Below are 6149 nucleotides of genomic sequence, written 5' to 3'. Positions count from 1 at the left end.
CTTCTTTTTTTTTATTTTTCCTTCTTGTTTTCTTTAAAGAGCTCTAAATTATAGCTAATGCTAAAACATACCAATATAGAATTATGTGAAATTATTAGTTGCACAATGCAAAAATTTCAAAACATATAATTTTTTTTTTGAGATATTATTTTTCAAAATTAGATTTATTACTATAAATAAAAGAAAAATATAAATATATTATTAACTAATGAGCTTGTCTGACAAATAAATAGAACCCAAGAAATAATATTAAAATCCTTTGTTTTATATCTATTTTAATTTACCCCATGAAACTTTAGAAGTTTCATTTTTAATTATTTCCCTATATTTTTGCAAATACATAAAAAGGGCATGAAATACTATTTGATTTTATATAATTGCTTATATTAAAAATTATAGTACATATATATCAACCCATCATAAGTGAATGAGGGTTTAAAACTACAATTAATTTAATCTACTAATTATATTAGAAAATATTATAAATACCCCCTTCATATTTTATTACAACTATTTTCTATTTACGACGACTCTTGCTCTTGGATTTTATTTTAAAATATTTAATAAATTTCTACATTTTATAAATCATATAAATAGATATTTTTGCGTTTTGATGAAAAACATTAATTATATGAAGGGTACGTAAAACGTAAATACCAACAAAATCGTGATAGTACTATTTTTGTCTATTGGATATTAACATTAAAGAGATTATAAAATTCTAAATGTTTTATTTTGATATTTTATAAGTTTTTCAGGAAAAAAAATATTAGTAAATAGTTTTATTAAATTTATATATTCTCAAACATTTTATAAAATATTTTGAAAAATTTTGTAAGTGTAGCCAAATACCCTCTCACTTGAGTATCGAAGAGTTATTACTTGATAAAATTCCTACACATGCTTCTAATGTATGCCATTTTTATTGATTAGGCATTAAATACAACTAAACTTAAGGTACTTAAAATTGGTGGGAAATTGATAATCGTCATTTTATTTACTTAAAATTGAAAAAAAAAATAATTTCGATTTTGGATCGAATGATCGCCTTCGACTCCTCAATTCGATCAATGAAAAGCAACATAATGATGGGTTTTAAGAGTTTTTCTTAAATAAAGCACTTAGATTATCAAGTCAGTAAAGTGATTTATCTCGAAAAATCTAACCCAAAGTCATACCATTAAAGAAGAAATGAAGCCCTATTCGTAAGTTAGGGTCATTGGTACGATACCTCAGTGAATGCGTCTAAATTGGGCCATGTGCCTAACAATCAAGGGTCGTAGGATCAGGTCCAAAAGATAAAACACAAATTCTTGGTCTTATATAAGTGTTTCTTAACTTGTTTTGTGTAATTTAGTGAAGTTATAGTTCCCCCACCCCCCACCCCCCACCCATATCAAATTCAATTTCCAAGAAACAAAAACATAGTAAAAACTTCTAGATTTATTTAATTCTTTTTTTTTTTTTTGGTGTGTGTATGTGTGAGAAAAAACTTCTAGATTATGAAATGACATGAATTTCAAAAATGTCAATAGAAAAATCATGTCATAGGTATTATTGTATTAATTAGGGATAATTACACTATCTTTCCATGAGATTTTGTGTAATTACACATAAATTTTATGTGGTCTGAAATTACATCTAGAAATTTTTAATGTTTGCTTCCTTCTAACAAATAAGTCTCTTTGTTAGTAAAAATTCATCGAATTTATTGATATTAATAAAAAAAATCAAATAAAATTCCATATTTTATCCTCGATGGACTTATTATTGATTTATTGCAAGTCAAAATAATTTTTTTATAATAAAAATTACCCTTAAAAGGTATATATTTATCATTATATTGATAGTTTAGTTAGGAAAAAATTATTTAACCTCCAGTAAGTTACTAATAAGTCAATGGAGGGTAAAAAATCTATTTTTATTCAGATATTTCGTTAATATCAACAAATTCAGTGATCTTTCACTAATGAATGGACTTATTTGTTAAACAAAAGCAAACATCAAGAATAATAAATATAATTTTTCAAATCATAAAAAAATTATGTGTAATTATACCAAATCTTATAATAGAGAAATGTAATTATCCCTTTTAACTAATGGGAAAGTCAAATGGGTGGGTCCCCTATTTTTTACAATATTGACACAAACCAAGGACTGGTGCGTAAATAATGGTGTAATTAGGTTGGAGTTCTAGAAAACACTTATTTGATTTTGTTGACTCTCTCTCTCTCTCTCTTTCTCCCTTCTTTTCTTTTTCCTCTTTTTTTTTTTTTTTTTTTTTTTTTGGATCTTCTAGTAAGTCTCACACTACCCATTATATAAATTTCACATGTAATGAATTATCTATAAATAGAGAAAATTTTTGTTGAGATAAAGTTTGGCTCAACCAAATAAATCACACAATAAGTGTACTATACTTGTTATATGATTTGTCACTTTTTTTAAACTGTATACCAATCACATGATAAGTATATTATACTTGTTATGATTGATTTTAATTTGATCGAGTCGGGTTTGAACTCGAATGTTTCCCTATAAATAGTATCTCACCTTTACAATATTCATAATTATGCTTTATTTTTACTAATAAATTCAAACATATCTAAAATCAATTTATATTATTAATTTTGATAAGTTATTTATTTTATTTTTCTTAATTTTAATTAAACTTTAAATTGCATATATGAGTCGAATGTTTTTAAATTGATAGTAGCTAGTAAGTATGGTATGGAACAATTGCATTTTTAGTCTCATAACTTATAAAAATTAATACTTTTTGTTTCTATCCACTTTTTCATCTACAATTTAACGGTGTGGGTTATGTGTTTAGCATGTGGCAGTTAAGTACTTTTGTTTGAAGGAAAAGTTGACCCTTGTTTCAACAGTAGCGTATGAATGCTCCAGTTTGGTTACTTGATTTACTTATAGAAGACATGATTCTTTATGCTGCTTCTACTTGACTTCAACTTACAGAAATATGGAAAGCGTGTCAACTTTTGTAAGAGAAATTTACCCCAATTTCTTTAAAGATTCGCTTTTTCTCCTCAGATGTATTTATATTTACCCCAAAAAGTGGTCTGAAAAACATATAATTTTTTTTTCCAATCGGAAATACTTTACCAGTACGTCACTTACGCCGTTAAAGTATAGATAAAAAGTAGATGAAAATAAAATATACTAATATTTATAACAAATAATACTAATTTATGTAATGAATTTAATCAAATGTGAAATACGCTTGATTTATGAGAAAAAAAATATTCACTTTGTTTGGTTTTATGTTTTCGCATTTCTCAATATAAGATAAAACACATTCATTGTTTGTTTTTGTGTTTTTACACCTTATTTGTGTGTTTTTTTATTTTTCAACTTTTTATATATAATATATATTATACAAATAATATAAAACAGACATGATTTAACATACAATATTTACATATAAAAATACAATATTAAACATACAATATTTATATATATATATTTACATATAAAAAGATATATAAAAAAGATATGATTTGATAATAAACAGTAATTTTTGTCTCCCAAATCCCAATATCAAATATACACCACTAATTTTAAAATATTTTAATTTACCTCAAAACACAAATCTAAATATATCATCTATTTTTAACACACTTATTTATTTCTATTTTTCTTTCTCTATTTCCAAAATTATTTTTCCATTGGGTTTATAAGTATCTTGTCAATATTTTATTTGTAATTTGTCAACTTTTGATTACCACTGCCCTCTAGAAGACTAGAAGACGTAGCAACAAAGAAAGAACACCCACCCCACCCCACCCCACCCCACTTTATATATATATGTTGTGAGGTGTATCTATAGACTGCACCCTCTCATTGTCCCCCAACAATTGACCAACTTCAGCCCCTCATTTCACTTACATTTCTCTCTCCCACTTCATATCACCATGAAAGAGATCACAGTACAAAATTATGCTTTGGACTCATTCCCAGAAGCAGAAGAAGAAGATGAAGCTGATGCACTCTCTTTCTGCAATCTCCCCATCGGAGAAGATAACTACTCCGCCTCCACTTTCCACAGCCCCTGCACAACTCCCGATCATCTCTTTCAGTTCTTCACCACCTATCCCTCCCCCCACTCCTTCCACAACGACATCATCTTCTGCGGCAAGATCTTCCATGAAGATGATCCTCCGGTACTGGATGAAGATCAGCTCAATGAGTATCAGAAGAGAGACTACTTCGCTACTATCAGATCCCAATCCCTTCATAAGCCCTCCTTTAATTCCGATTCCGACAACCGGCGTCTCTCGGTCTCGACCCGGTTCTCCGGCGATCTCACTCGCCCCAAGTCCACTGCCGGGGACCTGGATTACCACGTCCAGAGGGTGAACATCACTTCTCTAACATCCATGTCGGCGAAATCAAGGAGGAGGATGTTCATGTTCGGGCCGGTGAAGTTCAAGCCCGAGATGGAGCTGAGCGCCATCAAGCAGAGGCAGGCGCGGCGGGCCTCAACGGAGAAGGCCTCGGGGAACGGTGGTGGAACGAGTCCGTGGGGGGTGGTTCGGTCCAGCTTGAGGGGGAGGTCACACCTGACGAGCATGCTGGCGAGGTCTTTCGGTTGCATCCCGGTGGCGGGCGGCGGCGACAGGTGGGTTGGTGTGGCCAATTAGCAGAAGTGTTTTGATGGGTTGTTCTTTGAATAACGAGTTGTAAATAGAAGAATATTTGTCTTACCATTCAAAGTACCATAATCATTTATTTTATTTATTTATTTAATTTAATGAAATAAGTCTACGTTTTCTTTTTTCTTTTTTTTTTCTGGCCAAAGGGGATGCACATGAAAAATTTATATTTAACTAGAAAGAATAAATGAATGGAAATTAAAATTAAATGTACATTAAACTCTTTGGAGACTTTATTTTGTTTCCATCCAAAACCACGTCAAAAGATGAACATATAAACAATTTAAAAAATATTTATTTTATTTTAATTTATTATATTACTCATTCTTTTGATTGTTTGATACATATTTTTATTAATAAGTTTTGAACTTTTAATGATTTACAACTTACTTTCTTACAAAATGGTGATGATGATGAAAGGATTGATTGGTTAAAAAAAATAGCGTAAATATTTGTAATTTTTCTTTTCATCGCACCAAATGTCAAGAAATTGCTCAGAAAATTGAGGTGGAAAACAGAGAAGAAATGAGGAAGAAAAGATGAAGAGAAAACTCCATAAAAATTCCATTAAAAAACTTCAAAATGTCCATCTCCAGTATATATAAAACCAACGAATTCTTGCATTAATTGAAATTACAATTCTAAAAACAATTTTTCTAGAACTGTAAGAACACTGCTGCGCCTCGGGAGAGAATTGATTCTAATTAAGTGTATAATTATTATTCTTTTTTGGGGTAAATTATAATGGGATTCTCTGAAACTTGTCATAATTATATATATCTTTTTATTGTTTAAAAAATTATAAATATCCCCTAAAATTATAAATATCCTAATAAATATCCCTTTATAAAATTATAAAAAGAAGCCTGAAGTTTCTCCCTATGACTACATTATTTAGTATGAATGTTATTATTTTAAGTAGTTGAACATGGATTATATGGCAAATTTTGATGGATTTCATTAAAGAAAACAAGAACAGAAGCAGAAAGGGGAAGACAAAAATACAAATAATAAAGAAGAAAGGGGCATTCCGAGAATTGAACTCGGGACCTCTCGCACCCTAAGCGAGAATCATACCACTAGACCAAATGCCCGACTTGTTCAACAGATTTATGGCTTTGTTTATTGTTTCAAAAATGTTTTGATAAAGGAAATGTGTTTCAGCTTTATTAGATGGGATAAAAATTATACTCTCTGACCTATAGTCTGTTTATATAAATTATTTATATTCTTTATACAATTATAGAAATCATCGTTGATAACTAAAAAATAAGTGTAGTTTGTGATGATGTTGACATATTTGGGAAATGTACGTGTAATTTTTTAAAAAGCATGTGTGATTTGTGTAAATGATGTTAAAGTCTTTAATTGGTGTATATATAATTATTCAAAAAATATAAATAATTAATATAAACAAACTATAGATGATTAGAAAGTGTAAATATAATTTTCCACTATCAGTGTACAAATTTTTCA

At 29.1% G+C, this 6149-nt stretch overlaps 1 non-coding gene across 1 annotated transcript; it reads right to left on the bottom strand.

Moving 5' to 3' along the window:
* TRNAP-AGG lies at nucleotides 5696–5767 on the bottom strand. Its single transcript has one exon. It is a non-coding gene; the product is annotated as a tRNA-Pro (tRNA).

This window comes from Sesamum indicum, linkage group LG4, assembly GCF_000512975.1.
Source record: "Sesamum indicum cultivar Zhongzhi No. 13 linkage group LG4, S_indicum_v1.0, whole genome shotgun sequence".
NCBI classification, from domain to species: domain Eukaryota; kingdom Viridiplantae; phylum Streptophyta; class Magnoliopsida; order Lamiales; family Pedaliaceae; genus Sesamum; species Sesamum indicum.
Note: the sequence above shows the minus strand (reverse complement) of the source record. Positions and strands in the feature narration are given on the sequence as shown.